Source organism: Sinocyclocheilus rhinocerous, unplaced genomic scaffold (genome assembly GCF_001515625.1).
Source record: "Sinocyclocheilus rhinocerous isolate Xijiao unplaced genomic scaffold, SAMN03320098_v1.1 scaffold130, whole genome shotgun sequence".
In the NCBI taxonomy this organism is placed as follows: Eukaryota; Metazoa; Chordata; class Actinopteri; order Cypriniformes; family Cyprinidae; genus Sinocyclocheilus; species Sinocyclocheilus rhinocerous.
Window position 1 is genome coordinate 402,232 of NW_015623500.1, and position 25,141 is coordinate 427,372.

The 25,141-nt window shown below is 36.3% G+C and overlaps 1 protein-coding gene across 2 annotated transcripts in view; it reads left to right on the forward strand.

Annotated features, from left to right (window-relative positions):
- The window catches only part of LOC107757492 (galactosylgalactosylxylosylprotein 3-beta-glucuronosyltransferase 1-like), a 100,051-nt gene that overhangs the window by 37,303 nt on the left and 37,607 nt on the right, over positions 1-25,141 (forward strand). For both annotated transcript variants that reach the window (XM_016575011.1, XM_016575091.1), the window contains exon 2: positions 16,630-16,833. The gene's annotated coding sequence lies outside the window, so the exon portion shown is untranslated. The remainder of the gene's footprint in view (positions 1-16,629; positions 16,834-25,141) is intronic.

Sequence of the window (25,141 nt, forward strand, 5' to 3'; positions counted from 1 at the left end):
ACAATGTGGTAAGGGGCGTAACATTTCCGTCAGATGCTTGAGGTATTCGGCCAATCACAATGCACTGGATATCTGGCCAATCAGAGCACACCTCGCTTTTTCAGACCGATGAGCTTTGTAAAAATCGACGCGTTTCAGAAAGGCGGGGCATAGAGGAGAAACAATAATGTACAGTATGTGGAAAATAATGTGTTTTTTGAACCTTAAACCGCATAAACACATTTCATTACACCAAATACACAAAATACTGTTATTTTTAGCAGCATCATATGACCCCTTTAATAAAATTGGCTATAAATAAAAATGATTTTCATAGCTGCTGTAAGCAATTCAAAAACTGCAATATGAAAGAAAAAGATGTAAACAAACGAGAAGATACCTTTAAGCAAGCCGGGGCACCTTGAACAGTCAATATTCTGATTCATTTTAGCTATGGCTGCTTGATTTTTGTGAGCTGAAGGGCAGGTCTGTGTGAAACGCACCTACAGGCTGCTGTTACAGCTCCATCTGTGACCAAAACTCATTTCACTGTTTGTCTTCGTGTTGTGTATATTTTACAGCCAGTGATTTGCGATTGGTGTTTGGTCGGGTGTTTGCATATGTTATTGATTTTCTCCTAAACGCTCAGGGTGCTGAAAGGAATAAATAATCTGTGCAAAATTATTGCCTCCCTGGCAAGTTCTGCTTTGTTTGCGGAGGCTCCCTGGTGTGCTTTTTTAATCACGCTGTGTTAATTGTAGCCTGAATTCACCAAAGCCAGCAAGACTGCTGCAGGATTACAGGATCTATGAGGCGTGCACAGTGTGAAGGCCTGTTTCATTCGCTTGTGAAAAAGTAAACATGAATTCACATTCTGTGAAAATCTGTCAGGCCCTCACCGCCACCCCCTCACACCCATGAATCCATGTCAATGCAGATAAAATATAAGGCGCTGCCTCCCTGCATCCGCAGCGAAGCTACTGCATCTCCACGATGTTCTCTCGAGTCTAACAAGACTCTGCAGAAAAATATCAGCTGACCTTCCATACTTGCATATGCATTTCTGTCTCATGCAGTAGGACGAGATTAACTATTGCAAATCCAACTTTTGCTACATAGGTTTGTTAGTGAATTTAAATATGTTGTTATATTACGTATAATTTTAAAATATATTGCAGTTTTAAGTTTGGTATAGAGAGAGATTCTTTCTATACACAATTTAAAGTCCAGTTTTTTAGTTTAGAGGTATTAAAAAACATATATTAGAAAAATAAATGTTTACCTATAAAATAAGATTTAAAATTAGACTAAAAATAGATTTTAAAAAAAATACATTAAAATATTTAAAATATTTATACTGTCCTTAACACAAAAGGGCAAAATACCAACTACTAAGACAAATGTTAAATGAATGAATTAATGAAAAACATCTTGTTTTTTTTATTCTAACATTAATTTATTTTATTATTATAAAATGTATGCAATAAATTACACAGAAAGTAAGATTTGAAAATGCTGTCATTGACACAAAAACTACTAAGAAATTTCTTTATAATAATAAAGAAATTAATAATAATAATAATAATAATAATAATTTACATATTATAACTTTTTCATTTTATTATTATAAAATTTCATTTTATTATTATAAAATTGTACGTAATAAATCAGACAGAAGATTTAAAATCAGATATTTAGAAAGTATAAAAAGTTGAATACATTTATAAATATGCCTTATGCTCCAAAAGGGTGAAATACCAACCATTAAGAAATTAAATAATAATAATAATTTTATTATTATAAAACGCATGTGCAAAATAGAAGTATATTTACTCAGATATTTGGACCTTGCTGTAAAAAAACAATGTTTTTTTTATATTGATTGTTGACATGAATTAAATATTAATCTTCTCAGACTTTCAAGTTGGATACATGTTGGATCAGTCTATGTGTTCGATGAAGGCAAGATGTGTGCAAGGGTCCCTGAGAGGGATGTTTAAAAAAAAAAATCATGCTGTAGGCGGCCTTGTCTGAGCTGATAATGATTGAAACAGCTCCTCTAAGCAAAACATTTTCTAAAAAAGTAATCTTAAAGCAGCACTATGTAATTTTTTCTGTGTTCAAAATTTGCAAAATGTATATAATGAGCGAGTGCATCATGAATTAATCTTCCAAACCGCGTTTTTGTCTTATTCCGAATCACTACGGTACACTTATAATAAGTTATATAATAAGTAATACTTATATTTGGACTATTGTAGCCTGGTCGGGTCGTCACCGCTGCAGAGTAACACATACCTGCGTGAATCGCCATAGACATAAACTTAGAGAAGTAGCTCCGATTGGAATGTTCTTCCGCGGGATGTGTGCAGTTCTGTTTATTAACCGCTAGAGCGCCAAAAGTTACATAGTGCTGCATTAAGGCGAAGTGTGTGCGAAGTTTGCAATGATAAAACACCTTCTTCTATCCCAACATGCAGAGACAACTACAAGTTCACCATTCATTGTTTCACTGTCTATTTGGCGCTTTTAATGTCTATGTAATGGAGAAAAATACTTTATATCCATGTAATCTACCAGCAGGAGCTAACTGCAAAAGCTAACCAAATTAGCCTTTAGCTAACAGGATTTTCTGTTCAAATCATGAAATCTCACATTTTAGCCTGCATCTGAAATAAAATTAGTAACAATAATAGAGAATTATTTTGTGACCAATCAAAAAATTGTTTTATATAATATGAATGTGTGTAGTATGAAACTAATCCAGATATAGCTACTAGAATGTCGTCGGAAGTAGTCAGTCCAGGTAGTCTTTTGCTAGCTAGAATGGTATGCTAACAGATAGCTTATAGCTCTTGGTAAATGAACTATCCAAACCTTGACCTTAAACTTGCTTCGTTCAAATGTACTTCTTTTAGGTGGTGTAGAAATTATGCCCTGTTTTTTGTTGGAAAAAGCTTTGCTATCCCATAGGCTAATCTTAGCATTTTCACACGAAGTGAAATCTGAATAAAGAAAGTCAGTCAGATGGTTGAAAGTACATCTGTAAAATAAACATGTGGGAGAATACACATTCATGCATGATCACAGAAAGAGAGAGAACGATCGCCTTTAGCAGAGTAATACAACCTACACTCTAAAAAATGCTGGGTTAAATACAACCCAGTGCTGGGTAAAATAGGGACAAACCCAGCAATTGGGCTGTTTTGACCCAGCGGTTGGGTTAAATGTTTAACCCAACCTTCTGGGTAGTAACCCAACCGCTGGGTCAAAACAACCCAATTGCTGGGTTTGTCCCTATTTTACCCAGCACTGGGTTGTATTTAACCCAGCATTTTTAGAGTGTAGTTAACATGACTGAAATGCTAAATCTGAAGGACTCGGTAACATCTCTCAGGAGAGAAAAGTGCTTTCATTTTAATCTTCAGAACATGAAGTGCCCTGACAGATCGGTGTCTTTTGTAAAGATCAGAGCCATACTTTCTTAGGATGGGAGAGTATAATACACAAAGCAGCGACTCATGCAATGTATGGTGCTCGTTTCAAACGTATACAATTAAGCAAGGTGCCCAATGGCACAAAACCGAAACCTTCTCGGCTGTCACAAAACTCCTCTCCGCAGACTGCAGAAGTGGAACATCACAGAGGCGAGAAGAAAAGAACAAAGTGACAGGGACCGTCTTATTTCCTAGGGTTCTTGAGGGAGCAGATGCAGGCAATCTCATTTAGTGTTAAACATGAGACGAGACGTGCCTCCTCCTCTCTCACTCCCTTTCACTCTCTCTTTATCTCTCTCGCACAAGCAAACTTGTTGGTGTCTGATCATGTGGGCTTTGCATGAGCTGTAGAGAGCTGCCACTCATCCAATGGCGCCAGAGTGACAAAACCCTCGGTCGGCGGTAATTTCAGCGAAAAGCTTGGCAGCGCAGAGGAGGACTGTGGCTGAATGCGATTGGCCCCCATATGCCTCTTTTGGAAGATGGTCGGATAGGCAGCATGAAAAATGCATTGAAATTCTGAGAGAGCGAGAAGGAATGTGTGGGGTTGGAAAGAAACTGCATTTCCACAGGTGTGATTTTGGAGCTGGATCAAATTCGGAGCCTTTGGGTGCATATTAAGCCAAAATTAGTGTTGTGAATCAGCCAAACGAATGATTTGTTTCTTGGTTTTTCTGGAAATCAGTATGTGGAGCTTGTATTCCATCTCGCAAGACAAATACAAAAACATACATACATTACTGCTCTGGTTCGGACACAAGAGACCTAGTGAAACGCTTCTCATTTCCAGCATATTATTAAGGCCATAATCAACTGGGTATCACGGTCCTCCCCTCGTCCCCATGTGGTTGTAATTACACTGACATGCAGACAGTGGCAGGCAAAGTGATTTTCGCGCCCTGCTGAATGAACACCACCTCTTTAACCATCCAGTCAGGTCGCTCAGGGAGCCACACGCAATTTCCATCCTCATTCAATTCAATTGCTGGGGCATGCTAATGGGATTTCTCATTGTTTGCTTGACTGCTTCAGTAGTACTTCTTATTTGCAGGATGTAACCTTATAACCACAGTGCATAATATGTAAATGCATAAGGTCATGTCATGTTACCTGAAGTAGTCACATTTTCAGTATTATGCATTACTAGAATATGGATTTAATTCATTACTGTATACGGAATAATTTTGTTCTTCAGTGGTCTTAATATCTTTGTATAATTTTGTTACATTAACTAAAAAGCTACTCTAATCCTCTCTACTGATTCAACGGGATTGCAGGGGTTCACCAGCTATTTTGTGGGGAAAATAACAATCAAAATAGATTTAAAAATATATACATTGAGGTAACTTCCATAAAGAAAGTTCAGCTAAATTTATAAACTGTGATATACAGTATATAAAATTACCACATTAAAATGCATTAAGTAAAATGTATATAAATATATGCATGCATATAAAGTTATTTGCATTATGTAATAGTAAATAAGTGTCAATGAAGTGTCAATAAATGCATTTATAAATGCTAAATGTAAATTAATTTGTTCCTACTGTACATAGACCAACCTTATAATGCAATTAATTTGACATACTATGGATTATCATACATTTTAGTGTTTAAAAATCAATAAAATATGTAAATATATTAATTTGATACTATAAGAATGTTATTATAAACCAGGCTTGTAATGATAGGCCTACATCATTTTTAACAATATGGTAATTTTTTGTGAAAAAAATAAATAAATAGGTGTTTAAAAAATTAAGGTAATTTTAATAAAATTAATTTGCTAAAATTTAGTTAAATGTACAAAGTGTGATATAAAATGATTAATGTATAAAGGAAAATGTATATAGTTGTTTTATGCAAACATCATAAAAATAATTTTATAAAAAAATTATTGATACTTATGCATAAAATGTTGGTATAAAATTTAAATAGATCTATATAAAATTATAAACATTTATGTGTATCATAATATAGCACTTAAATTCATTAATTTGGTGCAGTATATAAATGTTATAATAGGTTATTACATGCTTATAATGCAACCTCAGTTTTACACTATATGAAATATGGAGTAACTGCTCCATCTTTCTGGCCACCAGAGGGTCCTTGGCCTGCCCTCTAATAGCAGGAGTCAACCCCCACCATGATTATACTAGACAATATTCAGCCGTGTAGTATTATAGTGTGTCAAGTTAGTACACACGAGAGACAACTTTCATTCCATTTGTGGAATATCTATGTTCAGTAGGAGAGAGGTGAGTGTAGGTGTTCATGGGTAGGTGGAATAACCGCCCTTATCTATTTTTCTGTGCTGAGTTTGTTTGTACGTGGAAATCCAGGCTATTTTAGAAGTTATAGATGCAGTGAACACAACTCAAGCAAGATATATATGTGCTCCCTAACTGTGTAAAGGTATTTTCTAAACCATCATTTTCAACTGGTTTCTTCGCAATTGCTCCTCATAAAAAAATTTGATCTGGGCAGGGCACCAGTACATCAATTCTTTGGGTTCATCTGAGATCGGACACAGGTGATGGCCAGTGTATTCGGTATTCAGGCAGTGTAGTGCCCAGGGCAAAACACAAGGAGAGAGGCAGGGTAAACAGAGCTGCTGTAAGCAACTTCAGCCTGAGCTGAAAATGAACCCGTGCTCCACTTTTCCTGGGATTAATTGAATTCTTGCTGCCATTAAAGTGACTGGGAGAGCTGAGTGACAGCTATTGCAGATGAAAAAGGCATGCGCTGAAAGGGTCTGGGCTCTTTCTGTCCGTTGCGCTGACTATGACGATATCTCTCTTTGATGTGCGCTTCTTAGTAAAGAAATGCCGCAGCTGACTGTGAAGGCTGTTCCTTTAAATAGCTCCTTAAAAGCTGCTAGACACTATTATCCTCCCAAAAATACAAAACTGTAAGAGAGAATGTATAGGAAAGAAAAATCGGTAACACTTTAGTATAGGGACCATTTCTCACTAACTAGTTGCTTATTAGCATGCCTGTTAACATATGTGACCCTGGACCAAAAAAACAGTCATAAGGGTCAATTTTTCCATTGATGTATGGTTTGTTAGGATAGGACAATATTTGGCCGAGATACAACTATTTGAAAATCTGGAATCTGAGGGTGCAAAAAAATCAAAATATTGAGAAAATCGCCTTTAAAGTTGTCCAAATTAAGTTCTTAGCAATGCATATTACTAATCAAAGATTACGTTTTAATATAGTTACAGTAGGAAATTTACAAAATATTTTCATGGAACATGATCTTTACTTAATATACTAATGATTTTTGGCATAAATGAAAAATCAATAATTTTGACCCATACAATGTATTTTTGGCTATTGCTACAAATATACCCCAGCGACTTAAGACTTAATTATTTAATTAGTCTTAATTAAGACTTAATTTTGTGGTCCAGGTTCACATATTGGCTGTTTATTAAAGCACATATTCTGCATGACCATAAACGTAACAACTACCTTACTAACTATTAAAAAGCAGCAGTTTGTTGAGGCAAAAGACATAGTTAATGGTGAGAATTGGACCTTAAAATAAAGTGTGACTGAAAAATCACACCCGAGATGTCTTATTTGTCTCAGCTGTTTCTCCTGACCAGTGCTGGAGATCAAATGGAGACTTTCTCATATTTTTCTCCTGGAAAAAGATTCCAGTAATCTAACATGCTTTCCATCAAGGCTATTATCATTAACTAAAGCTTAAAATAAAACCATAAAAAGACATATTTTTGAAAAAGACAAAACACACAAAATTACTAAACCTTTAATTAAAATGAAAAAATAAAATATAAAAATAAAATCGAATTCAAAATGTATAGTATAATAGTAAGTTTATGCCTTGCTTCTGGACTTTTTTTTTAGGTATCTGCTCAAACAGACTATATGTAATATGTATACTGTGTATGTTTTTATTTATTGTATTTTACATGTACCATGTTACTACACATAAACTTGCAAATTGCCCCTCGGGGACATATATAATATGTACAAGTGTTTAGAATTTAAGTGAATTGAAAATCAATGATACTAAATTTCACATTCAGTCTCATTATACCAAGGTGCTTATAATTTTTCAAATCTATTGCTGTAGGTCAATATTTCTCTCAATTTTTATAGGGCATTTTAGGAGAAATATCAGAGACCAACCAAACGACAGTTCACCCAAAAATTTACAATTCTGGCATCATTAACTCACACAAACCTGTATGACATTCTTTATAACTGTGGAACACACACACACAATCTTCTTTTGAGATTTCTTAAATAAATGGTGGATGGTAAATGCTGCATTTAATGAAAAACATTTGCTTGACCTTTAGCAAAAAGGTCATATTTTTTCAGTCGTGAGGCAGTAATTTCTACACGCTGTGTAGGCTTAGATCAGACTGTCTTTCTAAAAGTCCTTGAGAAGGTTTTGGTGATAACCTGCTTTTCATGTCCACCTTTATTACCTGGCTAACATCCTGCATGGATCAGCATATCTGTTTACACAGGACGAATGCAACAGTTCTATTCCACTGGCTTAACGTGAACCATTCCTGTGGAAACCCGTGTACCAGACGAGCGAGTGCAGTTCAGTCACAGGTGTGCCAGAACTCATAGTCTGACCAAGGATACTGCTTATATCCAGATATGGCTGTTATCAGCATGCTTGCAGCCGGCAAGCTTTAGCAGACCTCTCTCTTTTTCTCCGCAGGACGTTTCAAAGGGGGTTTTCCTTCTAAGGAAGCAAAGAGAAAGTTTCAGCTTTGGGCTGAGGGATTTAACCCTAAACGGGTTCCCTGGCTGTGGGTTGGGTCATATATTGGGGTTAAGAACACACAACGGTGTGACACTAGCATTTGTATTACTAGTCAGACCTCTTCAATCTAGCAGTGAAGCTATCTGATTCTTGCAGTTTGGACACCTGCGTCCTTCGGATTTCCACTGTGACTGCGTTGAGTATTGAAAATCTCCTGAGGTGGTACTCAACAACATGTATTCAATCACACGTCTACAATGTTTCCATTTCATACAGTGCATAAGGTGAAAGCTCCTCAACCTCTGAGCAATCAAATGCCATTTCTAAACAAAATATACTTCTGTGAGCAGCTGAAGTGGCTGAGAGTCCTCTTTGGTAGTTGCCCACTTCATTCCACTGTTCCATAGCTTTGTGAAAAATAGAAAATAGTAACATGACTACTGGTTTAGATTTAGTGATGTATCCAGTCGCTCCCAACAGCTGGAGGACGCAAAGATGTTTCTTATTTCCACCAGTCTGGAACAAAAATAGCAACGTGTTGAAACTAGTTTAAACCAGTCATATTCAACAAATGTGAATGTGCTTCTTGCTTTTAAAGTGAATAAGTGTCAAGTGTCATCGTTTCCATTTATTTAGCACAAACTACACAATTACATCCAAAAAACATACAGTATTTAATGATGAGCATCAGTTATTATTCACAGCTTCACAACTTCAGAAATGCTAATGATGGGGAGAAAATGCAGCAAATAAGGCATGATAAACCTGCCTTTGAAACTATTTTAAACATAATTTGTTCTCATTCATGTATAGTACTTATACATGAAGTTTCTATGACATTATTGCTTGTCCTCATTATTGCTTGTACACAACTGACAGTGTACCACACAGATTCTTTAGTCTTGAATCTTCAGCTTTCGCTGTTATGCTATATTAAGTATAATATAATATAATATAATATAATATAATATAATTCAAGTTTAAAAGTTTGGAGTTGGTAACGTTTTTTTAATGTTTTTGAAAGATTTGAAAGTTGTTTATGCTCACCAAGGCTGCATTTATTTGATTACAAATATAGTACAGTAATATTGTAAAATATTATTACAATTTTAAAGCTGATTAAATAAAAAAAACTTTTATGTGAAATAGAAACATTTTGTGACATTATGAATGTCTTTACTGACACTTTTGATCAATTTAAGTCTTTGTTAAAAATAAAATAAAAATTGTTAAAATATGATAAAAATATACATTTGAATTGTAATTATTTATATTAAAACATATTAAAAATAGTATCAAATGTTGACGCCGATAGCCTCGTGGTTAGTGCGTCGACATATAGCACAACTGCGCTCACAGCGACCCGAGTTCAATTCCCATCTCGAGGTCCTTTGTTGATCCTGCTCCCCTCTCTCACCCAATATTTTCCTGTCATCTCTCCACTGTCCTCTCAAAATAAAAAAAGGCACAAAAAGCCCATAAATATAACCTAAAAAAAAATAGTATCAAATTATATTTTAAATATTTCTATATCAGCCTGAGTAATAGTTACAAAGCTTCAAATATGAGTGTATGGTTTCATGGCAGTTTCACGGGTCAGTTTTTCCTATAGTCACTTCCAAAACTTTATAGAGACAAGTTCGGAACTTGGCCAGAAGTGAATTATTGATGACTGCAGAATAAAGAGGCATTTACTTCATGTGAGTTTGCCTGAATTAATCATAACATGAGACTAAGATGGGTGATGAATTCTCTTTCAGTACAAAACCTACCATTTTTCCTTTAAATGACAGATGTCTTCTTGCACACGTGGACCCAGCCATTATCAACAGCATCACTTTACCGCACACATCAAACATTTAGCAGACGCTCTATTGTCTGTAGTGTGTTCTTGCATTTTCCGTCTACAGTGTAAACGTGCACAACATGCAATTTTGACATCAGCATTCCCAACGTGTCTGTTGACAGAAATGTTTGAAGGAACCATCGCCAGAGATAATTGACTTACAATTTGTAAATGTAATGGAACTTGATACCAGACTGGATCACTGCAGTGTTTAACTGCAACATTTCAAATATTTATTCAGAATTACACTATGAATTTACACTGACATACATTCAAATCTTTTTTGTTCTACCAAGAGTTTTGAACAAAGGGTAGTAGTGATTTGATTTTGTCCCCAAAGTATCCTCCCCCACAGATTCCCTCCATACTAGCTATAGGTATAGTTTCCATGGAGACAAACACTGACTGTATAAGGCCTGTACATTTCCGATATGCAGATTTGTGCAGTGGTCCGAGAGCAATAGACAGTATTGGGAAGGTTACTTTGGAAATGTAATAGGTTACAAATTACAAGTTACCCTACTTAAAATGTAATAAGTAGTGTAACTTTTCAATTACTTTATTAAAGTTATGTAACTGATTACATTTGATTACTTTTTGATTACTTTTCTAAATTTCTAATGTTTTCAACTGTTTATCATTTTCAAACATGTAAACCAGGCAGGGTAAACCTTACAGTAGTACTCAACACTGATTACTGTCACACTTTCGAAATCCTTCATCACTTGAATTAAGATTATATTTCAATTTTAAAGTAGACATTGGATGCAAAATTCACTTTTACATGGTGTTTGCATATAAATGTATCTTAGCAGTGTGTGGACACAACCACCCTACAATGATAAAAATCCATTCACTGCTTTTTATAATCCCCTAAAATCCTAAACAGTCTCAATTATCAAGCCGTTTTGAGTTTCTGAGCAGTATGATGTCATATTGTGCAGGCCCCGCCCACAACAGCTGATGTACTGTCCAATATTAGCATGTTTTCGCCCTCAGCCAGTTGTGAACAGTGATGTTTTTGACAAAAAGGTAAAAAGGGTGTTGTTTTACACGAGCACTGAGGAATTTTAACCAAAGTATGATGCAGACCCTAAAGAATCATACCAACTTGTGCAAGATCAATGTCCCCTTTGAAGCACAGCCACCACAAAATCAGACTTACTTTGAGATCATTCTGAGGCTAAATACATATTTAAAATAATAACAAGAAATATTTTATCAGCTATGATACTGTTTTTGGAATTTACATAGCTATGACAGTAAACACTGGAATCTAATAATGCCTTGGGGGGAAAAAAACAGTTAATCTTTAAAAAATTAAGCATAGCTATACATAAACCCATATAGGAAATAAAAGAGTTATCGAATAAGCTTGTTCTAAACTTCTGAAACATTGGTGTTTCATATTTTAGAGCAGTCACTGCAATTTATGAAAGAAATCAATTAAATCTGTATGTGGGAGTGTGTGTGAAAAAAGCAGATGTAACCCCCTTTGTAATCCTTAACATTTTCATAAGTAACTGTAATTTAATTACACATTTTTCTCAGTAACTGTAACTGATTACAATTACTTTTATTTTGTAATTAAATTACGTAATTCCGTTACGTGTAAATAGTTACTCCCCAACACTGGCAATAGAGCATCATTGAGATATTAAGGTTGACATTTCTTACCGACAAACACAATGTCAAGCTCCTTTCCCACTGGATTTATGGTGCGGTTGATGTGGTAAGTAGCGTTGACTGCAGGGTGGAGTGGGGGCTGTATGAATACACTGCAACAGAAAGCAACAGACTGTTGATTCATCCCCCGTGTCTGTGGGCTTGCACACTTGATCAATACTAATCTCCTCATCCGTCACAGGTCACATCCAGTCACACATCTCTCACTGTCAGCACATGAGCGCACAAGAAGTGACTCTAAGGACACTGGTTTAACAGTCTTCTGGGATCAGCTGCTAAGAATGCAGTACTCTTGTTATGTAACTCTAAAAATACATAACATATGGCAAAAAATAAAATCATGTTTTTTTTTCAGAACCTTTGACTGATTCAAGATTTTTTATTTTTTATTTTTTTTACTTTTAACTAGTCAGTATAAAAACTGCATGATTCAAGTAACATTTTCATTATTAACTATGTAGTTAAAGAAAGTGAATCACACTTGTATATTCCAAGTGTATCGCACATGTAATGGTCAATATGGTGTAAATCATGTAAAACAAATTCACAAATATAGCTTTGCAGAAAAGATGCATGAAATATGAAGGCACATATTGTAACATATCCTATCCTATTCAGCAGATATGTGCTTGACAGGCACACTTGGCTATTGTGTATATGATATAAAAATGTCTGTATACGTGTAACCAAAGTGTGTTCATCATTTTTTTTAGGTCAACTGAGCTTGTTTCAATGCACTCTGGAATTGCCTTCCCTTGAAAAATCAATACAAACAAGACACAATGTACTGTATTAACATAAAGGAATTTTCAGTATTTTAATTTTTTTTTTACACATGTTTTACCTGTATTTTGAATTTTTCACTTCATTGCTTCGAGTTTTAGGGTTAACATGTCAGGTTTTTTTTGTTTGTTTGTTTGATTTTTAAACAGTGTAGAAATCCTATATTGCAGTGATTATCAATCAGGCCGGTACCCACTATAGGGTGCCTCGACAAACTTCCAAGGGAGCCAAGATTATTTAAAATTAGTGCTGTCAAATGATTAATCGCGATTAATCGCATACAAAATAAACGTTTTTGTTTGCATAATATATTATATTATATTATGTATATATAAATACACACACATACAGTATATATTTTGAAAATATTTACATGTATTTACATGTCTATATTTATATTCATATAATTTATATTATAAATAAATATATTTAATATATAAACACAACATATTTTTCCATGCATGTGTGTATTTATATATACATAATAAATATACACAGCACACATACTGTCAGTCCTGTGTCTTGTGTTTTTCTCCTCATGTGCCTTCCATGACCTAGTTTCTCCCATGTCTGATTATGTTCATTAGTTCCAGGTATGTCTTGTTAATTCCCTCGTTTTGTTGCTGAATTTAAGCTCTGTGTTTTCCTGAGTCCTGCGTGCTGTCTGAACGTCAATCTCTGTGTGCTATGTGCGTGTTCCCGTGTTCTGGACGTAAATAAAGTCTGATTGCTTTGGATCTCCTTAGTCTCCATGCTCCTTCATCCCCTCGCTCCTCGCAGTAGGCACACCGTGACACATACATATATAATGTAAACAAAAACTTTTATTTTAGACGCGACAGCACTATTTAAAATTTAAACTTGATTTAAAAAAAGATAAAACATGAATTACAATAAACTAAACCTACTAAAATAAATTTTTTAACATAGTTCAGACCTAGTCCTAGAGTCATGTAAACCATGTAAACTCTATGGACATTTTTATAATGTATATTTTTTTTCTAGTATGCCAAGAACTATTTTATTAGGTTGAAATTGTGTAAGACATATTCCTTATCATTATCCTTCATCTTTATCCCGTAAATTACAAATGACTGGAAAAGTCATGCAAATTAATATTTGCTCTCCTGAAATTATATAACATTTTGACTCATTATTTTAGTTATTTTCTTTTTATTTAGGGCCTCTGGGAACTTTTGGAAAAAAATGAAAATTTTTGAATGTTACCAGAACTTTATCGGAAATTTTTGCAACCCTAATTGAGAACCAGTGCTACAATACAGTATATATGAAGCAGGCTTCATGGCAGGAGCATACATGCAATGCCTTAAAAGTCTGGAACAGTAATTGGACAAAATTGGTGGAACCTTTTTGTAAATAGCATATTCTGCAGATTGCTTTAAAGCTAAAAGACATGGACTAAAAGCCAAAAAAAAAAAAAAAAAAAAACACACACACAAACACATCTTTTCTTGGGGTTTTAACTTTAGTATCATCTTAAACAACTTGTTTTATCTTTAAATTCGTTTTAAGTTCCATTATTAGAATGGATCATAGTGGAACTATATGCCTCTGTTGTGGTCCTGTCAATAACCTGTTAAAGGAAATGAATTCCACTCGATCTCTTTTGATCAGTAGGCAGACGTGTGATTTTGCCTATTACACTGAATCAATAAACAGCTCAAGGCCAGATACTTAAAACTTTCTTAAAGGAGACATAATATGCCCCTTTTTACAATATGTAATATAAGTCTCTGGTGTCCCCAGAATGTGTCTGTGAAGTTTCAGCTCAAAATACTCTACAGATCATGTATTATATCATTTTGAAAATGCCTATTTTGAGTGGAAGCAGAAACACGCTGTTTTTCGGGCCTGTCTCTTTAAATGCAAATGAGCTGCTGCTCCCAGCCCCCTTTTCCAGAATAGAGCTGCGACCTGCTAAAAACATCTGTTTTGGTTCTGATTATCATGTTTATCCGCCATGGCATTAGAGCTGGTACACCGTTGTCGCTTGCGAAATCAAAATGACGGCGCCGTGGGTGTAAACTTACAGATTATGGGGCGGTAATATTATAATGAGATCCCTTTGCAACGTCACTAAGGGAAAGAAATCAGACGCGCTCGTTTTTTCAGATGCTTGCAGAAAAAGGCTTACCAAAACAAAGTTACTGGGTTAATCTTTTTCACGTTTTCCTTGGTTGGTAGATGCACCGGGGACCTGATTATAGCACTTAAAACCTGGAAAAGTCAGATTTTCATGATATGTCACATTTAACTGACACAGTATTAGGGTGACCAGACGTCCGTTCTTTCCCGGGACAGTCCCGTATTTCAGCTCTATTTTTAGTGTCCCGACTTATTTTGAAAACATCATGTATTGTCCCGTATTTCAAAATTTCTTTACGACTGGGTGATCAGAGCGAGTAGTAGTGTTCTGCTACGCCAAAACAGCCTAATTAAAGGTAACCAAGCTCAGAGGTGACCATAGAACAAAATTACCATCCAATCACAATTCGTTATCGATTATCTTGCAGTTAACTTGAGCTAAATGACACACCAGAAGCGCTCTCTCGGCCGCGCGTGCGCAATCCCACTTCTATAAGACAGTGCGCGCGATCAGTTCACCTTGTGCCTGAATTGTCAAATTAAGTTGTCAAATGCACACACAGTTGTCAATATGTTCATTGTGTGGTGTGAAGTGTCTCACATAAATACAGTGTCTGCTGTGACTTAAGTGAACATAAAGAGTTGGGTGAAAACCGGATATGTGCAGGGTTGGCAGGTTTTCACAACAAAATCCGCCCAATTGCTACTCAAAACTAGCCTAATCGCGTTTCGGGGAGAGGTACCCCGCTAAAAATCGCATTCCGGGGGGTAAAATACACGTTTTTTGGCCGGATTCCCCAGTAAATGTCGCATTCCAGGGGCTAATTATCATGTTATTGGGGTCGCTTCAGCCCGCGGACATGAGTAGCCCAGTTCCGCGAGAAATACGCAGACCTGGCAACACTGGATATGTGTCAATATAATTACAATCCGTCTATTCGGTTTTAAAGGGACAGCAACCTAATTAAACACAAGTCTGTCATTAATGCTAATCAAACAAACAAACAAAAAAAGGTTAAATAAATGTATACATGTTAAACAAACTGTAGGCCTATTTGAAAAACAAGGTAATTTAATCTGTATCTCCATTTTATATGTCTTAAGGTTTGTAATTTGCTTCTTTGTTATTTTTTATATATATATAAGCCTAAATATCGTGAAATAAAACTTCTCATATTGTGGTCATATTGCCCACCCCTTGCCCACCCGTCCCGTATTCCACCATGAGAAATCGGGTCACCCTACGTTCCTACCTTCATCAATAATGGATATAAATGGACAGCATCAAATAAGATCTCAGACTTCAGCAGGCATTCGGCCTCCAACAAAGAGTATAGGCAACAGCAGGTGGAAAATCCAAATCAAAACGTGGTTCCCTTGAAGCTGGTGCTAGAGGAAACTCTATTTATAATGTAGGCGTGTGTCAAAGAGATTTAAGAGATTGTAGATAAAACACTCTTTCTGAAGGTTTTAGAAAATATAAAATGCCCACATATATAATTATTTTCAGTTTTTAATTAGTTAATTTGTATAATTAGTATATATATATATTAGTTTCAGTGTTTATATGTTGAACAGAAACACTAATCCAAACTAAATGTATATGTGGATTGAAATCCAATTAAAATAACATTATTGAAAATGTGCTTAAATGGATTTCAACTATTTTATTTTTTCATCTTTTGGGATGCGTATGTACAGTAACACATAATATGCAAAACAGTTTACTGACTTCATCACCTGCAAAACATCTGATTTGAATTACAAATCATTTTTGGTGCAGTATGAACACACCACTTACAGTCCACATTTATATTTATCCATATTTCCCACCATAAATTAGCTCTAGTAATGAATGACGCCTACTCCAACCGTGCCCTCCCCTCATCCCCTGGTTCTCAATGTCTGCCTTTGTCCGAAGATGAGAATGAGCCATTCTCTCTCACAGATGACCCCTCTTGTCTCCACAGCCGCATGCTGAGGACGTGACTGCCCACGTGGTCTGGATGCCAGCAGCTGCCTCTCACAGCCCCTGACGTCCCCTGGCAATCTGAGAAACACATCCTCATCCTCCGTTTCCACACTCTCGACCCCCCCAGTCCGCAAGGATTATTGAGTCTCTGGATTACTGAAGTGTCCGCTTTGGCCGTGGGAGAAAGGGCACACTATTACTTGTGAGTATCCTCAGCTGCTCTGAGCCTCAGTTCTGCCTGTGCAATTACAGTCATTATGGGCTTTTGTGCTTACTTGGTGGAAAAGAAAATGCAGGGAAGACTTTATTAGAGCAAATGAAATGCTTCATCAAACATTATTGGCCATTACTTTAATTATCGGCATAACAGAATGAAATGAACGAAAACAGATCTTTCTTGCCTTGAGTTCTTGTATCTGTAATGGGCTCGAGACTAAATTGAAACCGGCTATACGTGATGTGAAGGAACTGGGGCATTGCCAGCAATGTCAAGCTACTGTTTTGGCCACAAAACGCCTAGAGCGAGACTCAGGCATGTTAGGGATTCGGTTAGTGTCTATGTGAGTGAGTGCATAGTTTGTCAAACTACAGCAATAAATAATTTAAACAAATGTACGACAAGGTTGTGTGCAGTTTCAGCGTTTGCTAGGGTTGCCAGCTCTCTCAAGATTTCCAGTTTCAGTGTGAGAATGGGTTTAGAAACTCAATAGATTCAGGGAGAGACCACACATCATTTGATTTCAACAATCTGTGAGGCTTGCTATTACCTGAGAGTATTTGCCTGGGTCTAGGGGCAAGTAAAACATGCAAGGTGAAAGTCGCAGATGATTTGGAATCCATAATACATTAATGCAATCTGATATGTGGAAAGAGGGAGAGCCAGAGAGGCTACATGGATGATTTTTCTGTATTTTTCCGAGTGATGAAACCAGTACACGTCTGATTGGATGAAGAAAAATTTGTACTACAAAGAAACACACTAAAAACACAGGCCCAGCTTTGAAAGAAATAGACAAGTTGTTCTTTCATGGCAGTTCCATTTTTTTTTCTTTTTTTTTTCAGTTAGAAAAAGAAGACAAGATAGCATGAATTCAAAATGGACCATATTTCCAGTCTTAATGGATGTTCCTGGTTACACTGTGTGCACTTTATTAGAGTACTTCATTTCAAATAATAATAAAATTCTATGTACTAATACTGCTCTTTACTGTATGCAATATAATTTTATAATGTCACATTAATATACCTTTTTGTGTCCACAATCAAACTGCAATGGACTATAATGTGTTTCACTCATGCGGCCCATTAACTGACAGTATATTAAAACTGTATAAAATAGATTTGCTGTGAGTTTAACTCCATCAGCACAGCACAAATGGAGGGACATGTGCCCATACATCCCACCCACAGGGATAATAACATCTCTCATTATACGAGAGCTTTCTGAATGACTGTGGGGGGGAAAAAAACTTTCCCCTCTAAGTAAACAAGATGAAAAAAATTAGTTATTTGATATCTATCTGTCCATCTGTCTTCTTGAAAGCAAAAAGGTTTATCACCCCATGGTTTTATCAGTTTTAGGCAGATGTGAGCAGACCTAGGAAGCCTAGCAACCCCGATACATGGATAATTTATATTTCTCGGGGAAGACACTTAAGCCCATCCATTTCCATGCTCAGAGCAGTATGTTAAGAGAAGAAACTAGCTTGTTTTCCAGAAGGCTTCTGTATTAGACACAACAAAGCATTTGATTTGACATCCATGCGCTTCAGCAGCCTTGTGTGTTAAAATCATTTCTTAATGCTTTCTGTGGAGCCTTACAGTTTTACAAAGAATAAAAATATCTGCTTTTCTCTCTCAGCCGCGATGAGGGGTGGCACACATCTGCAAAACATTCCATTGTAAACCCAGAACAAGATCTATTAATAGGCTGTTCTTTATCTGCTCATTAAGAAATCAATAGGATACGTCCACATTTGAAACAGGATGTAACCTTTGTGCCTGAGACTGATCTGATATCATCAGAAAATCCTCATATCTTGCATGTGTTCAATTATAGCTGCTGGGATACTCCAGAGTCTACTTACAGCTGTGTGGGAGCGCGACTGATTCGTTCGCATTTGAGTCGAACTCATAATTAAATCCATGAATGTCCGACACAGAGGCTGAGACAAACCCATGGCATTGTGGCTTGTTTATGTGACATGATTTTAGCATTTGTTTGGCTGCGAGTAATGCAAGCAAATGAGCCAAAGCATGTGTTGTAAATCCACACTAAATCTTTTTCTCTTTTCCGTGTGTTTCTTTCTGCTCTTTGGAGTAATCCCATCATTGTAGAGCATTTCCAGTGTGGAACGTTTACCGCGAGTTCCACACTGGAAATCCTAGCCTGTTTGCACACAGCTGCTAAGCTATGCAAATAGCAACACAAACTCAACACATCTTATATGCATAGAAATTACTGCATGATAAATATGTGTGAAGTGAGATGGGCGGTTTTAATGGGGAAAGGGAAGGCATTGCCTAGTACATAATAAAATAGGTAAAGCTTTAGAATTATTAGAATGAAGTTCCATCATTAATAAATAACTGCACAGGAACAAATGAGCACACAATATTAACATAGTAACTACTCTATAGTATAACAAGAAACTCTGATTAATGAATTAGTAGCACTCTGTTGAATGTGGTAGTTCACTATTATCTACCCACCCCCCACAGGAACAACAACTACTTTAAAAAGTATGTTTTACAAGAAAATAATATTTTGGTGTTTCTACTTCAAAACTTTTTGTTTAATTAAATGTTACTTGCTGATTCTTTTAAAATTTTTATTAAATGTATTAGCAATTTCTGACTGAAACTAAAGTAATTCCTACACCAATTTTTTTCTTTATTCACTTTTTTTTCCACTGAATATCATGGTAACCCACTAGTCACATGACTTCAGTATTACCAAATCCTTCAGAAATGATTTAACTATCTTACCTAAATTATTGTCTGCTATTATTAATTATGCAAGTGATTGAATGTTAAAGCAGTGGTTAACATGTTGCGTTGTTCTGCATTAGTTATTGATTAGTTTCGTATTATAATTGTTTATTTTTCAGGGAGGCATAAAAATATTAATTATTGACTAGCTAATAGTTAACTACTACATTCAACTGAGTGCTATTACTTACCAATTTATTAATAAGAGATTCATGTTAATAGTAGTTACTAGAATGTCAATATTGCTTTACACCTGTTTAGTTACTGACAGTGTTGGGAAGGTTACTTTGGAAATGTAATAGGCTACAGATTACAAGTGATTAATGGAGATGGTCCTCACTGCAGAACACAAGATCCAGGGGGTGAGGTTGGATCCAGATCCAACTCCTCCCACCTTACATATCCCTAAACCTAACAGTCTCCACCCCCTGATCCCTAAACCTACCATCTCCACCCCCTGGATGGATCTTGTGTATTGCAGTGAGGGGCTACTGGATTAATGGCAGAACTGGTTTCTCAAAATTTGCAAAGATGGACCAAATTCAGCTCAAATTTCTAGAAAAGACTCTTATTGAGCCATAATGAGGTCATGAAGCACATTTAAAATGTGTTGTCAAGGAATGCTAATTAGCATTTCTTTTAATGAGGGAATTGGAGACTCTTCAAAAATCTATGGGAAAAACAACTCTAGTGGAGAACTTATGTTACAGTATGATGAGCCCCAGGGAAGACCAGAGGGAGGAGAAGAACCTTCACTGCTGAAAAATATAAATCCAGATTCCCACAATCCTCTGTGGGGATTTGCAAGATGGATGCCCAACTTTTTAGCAGTTGGAAGCCCTGAGGCAGTACACAATAGTGGTCCTCCCTAATGTGATGGTAGTTCTGTTTTCCAATAACAGCAAAAAAATGACAAAAACACATGTTGGTGTTGTTTTATAAGTTGTATAATGCCCACAATAATGCACAGTATATAGCGTGCAAGATTTATGAATGTGTAAAATAGCCTTTAACTTCAGTTAAAGTGATAGTTACCCCAAAATGAAAATACTGTGGTCATTTACTCTCCTTTAAATGATGACATTTAGTTTTGGCAGACTATCCTTTAACTAAATATTAACTAGTCCCTGTGTTGTATAATATCCCTGTAGCTGTGTACAAAGTCGGAATCAGTAACATGTTAATTCACAAGTGAGCTTAAGGAATTTTTATTGGAACTTCGAAAAAATGGAAAACAGCAAAGGATAAAGGATAAAGTTTAATCTCACACAGCGCAAGAGCATTCAATCTTTTCTATTCAATCTGGACAAAGGCCTCCTGTAGCGAATCGATGCGTTTTTGTAAGAAAAATATCCATATTCAATGTCACTAATTATAAGTACAAAACGAGGATTTGTAAAGAATGTCAGAGGATTTCGATATAAGCCAAGAGGAGACTGGTTTTCCTTTGCTAAAGTAAGGAAACTTTGCTTCCTTTGATCCTGTAAACAAACGTTGGTTTTCACGATACTCACCGGCGCATGCGCAACGCTAACCTCATAGGTCATCCGCCTGGAACTGCTTCCGTTTACAACAGTGAGCGCAAGCTAGATTCAAGTGATTATTACGTTTTGAATATGGATATTTTTCTTACAAAAACGCATCGATTCTCTACAGGAGGCCTTTGTTCACCCCCCGGAGCCGTGTGAGACACTTTTTTTTTAGGGATAGCGCTTTTTTTTTTCTTTTGGACTTCTTTTGGACTGAAGCACTGCAACACCCGCTGACTGCAATGATAGAGCTTGGAATAGCCAGGACAATTTTTAATATAACTCCGACTGGATTCGTCTGAAAGAAGAAAGTCATATACACCTAGGATGCCTCTGGGGTGAGTAAAACACAGCCTAGTTTTCATTTTTGGGTGAACTAACCCTTTAAGCTGTTCTGTTCTACAATACCCTCAAGGCAGATTTACACTGTATGGTCATGCAAGCATCCATCTCATCTCAACCTGGACAGATACCGTCCATCATCACTAGCTTTACTCAGAAGAGGAGACAGTGTATCCTTAAGAATAAACATGGACACATTAAACAGAAGAATCAAAATAGCAGAAATATATTTCTGGAGCACAATTATGTAATCTGACACCATGTATAGATACACAAAGAACTATCTATAACTTATTTGTGTATACAAGTATTTGATGTGGGCAGTCAAAGGGTCCTCTTACAGCCTTCGGAAATACACCAGAAACTAATTTAAGACCTTTGAGTGAATATAAAGCTCATTACAGCCACCTTCATGGCATCTTTGACCTCCACAATTCGATTAAGTCTACTTAATTGCTTTACCCAATAGCTGAATTCCCACTCACTTCCGCTCATTCTACAGTATTAGAGATTTGTTTGAGCTTGTGCTTTCCAGTGCTTTTATAGTTCAATGGTTTGGTCAGAGGCTACATGTCTCCCCTTGACTGTTAATGATATAACCACCAGAATTGATGCTGTTTGTTCTTTTCCACATGTATTCAAATAAATATAATAAAGATATAATCTGTAATGGAATTAAATAAATTCAGAATCCCATATGTAAAAGTAAAATGAAAAAAGTGTAGATTTTAAAATGGGCATCAAGTGGAGGATTTATTAATATTACCATGAAGTGGGCTCAACAATAAGGCTGGGATTCAACACAGATTTCCTGATTCTGATTCATAGGATTTTGATTCAAATTCAGTTGGTTCTTGAGTCACTTAAAAGTATCAGTTCATAAGAATATATTTTTTTGTGAATTGGGCTGCACCTCGCTGTATGTTTTTGATTCATTAAAAGAGCCACTGTTCTTGAATCGGACTACAATGGTCACAACCCATGAGGACCACCCAACAGAAAAGCCAGTGCCATTTTGTAACTTAAGTTCACACTGCATGATTTTCAAAGTCGTTGGATCACCATTGTTTTCACACTGCACAACTCTCTGGGCTGGGGTAGCATTCAGTTGCTGCTGTGTTCACACTGCATGATGGATCGGCAACAGGAGATTACACACTGCATGACTTTACAATAGGAAGAATCGCCGCAAACTACATTTGACAACCAAACGCACACTAGAAGTCATAAGGAAATAACACAAGATCACGCTGATATTGTGGTCTATAACTTCCCAAAAATCGGGGGCTAAAATTGTGCAGTGTGAACTCGGCATTAGCAGATGCTGCTTGCTTTGTAGCTCTTCCAGTTTCCCTGTTTGAATGCCGAATACAGACTACTGCCACCTACTGGTATGAGAGAGTTATGTTCTCTCACGCAAGCGCAGAGCATATATGCTAGTTGGCTGATGGCTATAGTCTGTCCAGTGTGTTCTAGAGCAACTTTTTACCCCCTGACGCAGTGGACGCAGTCAGCTTTCCTCAGTGCTACTGTAGTTCTTTGGCTTCGGTTTGGTGTGTCCCTACCCATTCAGGCAATCTTCTAACTTCTAACATTATAAAAAAAACAAAAAAAAAAACATTAATTAAAAAATTAACAACAGGACCCAAACTATACAACTGAGTGTTCTTTCAGCAGAACAATGTAGCATGGAGGACGGGAAGCCCTGTACAAATACACTCTCACGCAGAATAAAAATATAAGAATAGCTATCGGGATCATTAAAATGATGATCACAACCAGTTGGAGAAAATGTACTCAGCCCTAACCAACAAAGCAAAATTATTAATGTGAAACAGTCTACTGAATAAGCTTTTAAATGTCTCTTTGATTATTTGTTTAGCTGAATTGCATTATTAGTACTACGCAATGTTTTCCCTGCTGTCCTCAATCCTATCAGAACAGACCTGTCCGTTTATTTATTTATATCACACACTGCTGTTTCTTCTCTGCACCTGTTTCTGTCTCACTCCGGCTTTGTATCCAGTCTCTTATCTTTACTCTCTGCTTGTTCAAGTGCCATCATGACACTGGTAGTGCAGCTACAGTGGGTTAAGAAGCCAGCCAGGTGTCAGGTTTCTCTGCAAAGTCACTCCTTGTGCTCTGAATCACTGACACCGCACCTCTGCTGCTGTCGATACCAAACATCCCCGCGTGTCAGCAGTTCTTTCCTTCTGTCATATTAATCTGCCGCCGAGTACATTAAAACGTGACTTTGGAGTAAGCACTCAGTGTATTGCTGTCTGTAAAATGCCAGAAAATGTTAGATGAGACCAGAAATCCTATCAGGTCAGAAGGAATGTCTGCTGTATTACATTTCCTTGTTCAAGGACATAACCTCTACTGCAGAACCACACATAATAACCTGAGAATGTAGAGCACATCCTGTATTAACTAAGCCATTTTTGATTTGTCATGGCCTGAGGATATATCAGGCTATTTTAAAATATCAAAGCACGTTCAAGTTAAAATTGGGAAAAAGACTAATGATTAATTTATACAATATTTAATCAAGTGTCTATCTTTATGAAAGAGACACTAAATCATTCACTTAATCGATTTGTTCAAAAACGCTGATTCATGCAGTAATGAAAGTCAGTATGGCTGCATCCAAAATCGTATACTGTACTATTTTTGTATAAATACTTACTTCACAACTTTTAAAACGGATATTCTATATACATAGTTTGAATGTGTATGGCATGAAAGTAATCCAGACCTATTACATTTATCAGGTTGTCATTGTCATGTGATTTCCAGTGTCAGTTGTGTTGCTTCTCTGCCGTTCATAAATCGTTTTATTAATACTGTGAATTTTGACATACTGTAATACCCTTTTCAGGTACTGTTTTTGCCTACTAGATGGTATAGGAAAATATGCAGCCTAGCTTTATGAAAGAGTCTTTGAATCACTCACGCCAATCAATTCGTTCAAAAGCATTGATTTATTTAGTAACAAAAGTGAGTCTTTATAAATGAGTCAATGAATCACTCACCCAACTAATTTTTCAAAAACAGAGTTATTGTTATTATGATTGTTACATTATGAGTCATTGCATCAATCATTCATTCTGGAACAGCGATCTGGTTTGCGTTAAGTATATTTGTTTTATAACTGCACTGTAAAAAAAATCTGTGACATTTACGGTAAAATACCGGCAGCTGTGGTTGCCAGAACTTCACCGTAAAAAATATGGTAGCAACATTTTAGGTTTTACAGACTTAATCTAAATTCACAATAAAATACCGTATTTCATTAACTGATGTAATGTTAATAAACCAACATATTTAAGTACTAAAATCTGTTTTGAACCATTGTAATGCACTGATAACCACCAAAAACTGGTGGTGATGAGAAAGTCACATGATGAACTAAAGCTCATCACAAACAGCTTGTCTGCGAGCTGAGGAGGCCAATACTTATAAATAGAAGTTGCACAGTGTCATTCACACAAACACTAAACCCCATGGTGACACACATGATACTGAAATAATGCAATAAACATTAATTTAACAACATTAGATGTAAGATAAAACGTCTCTAGGTTACGTATGTAACCATGATTCCCCGAGGGAACGAGACGCTGCGTCGAGATTCGCTTTGGGAAC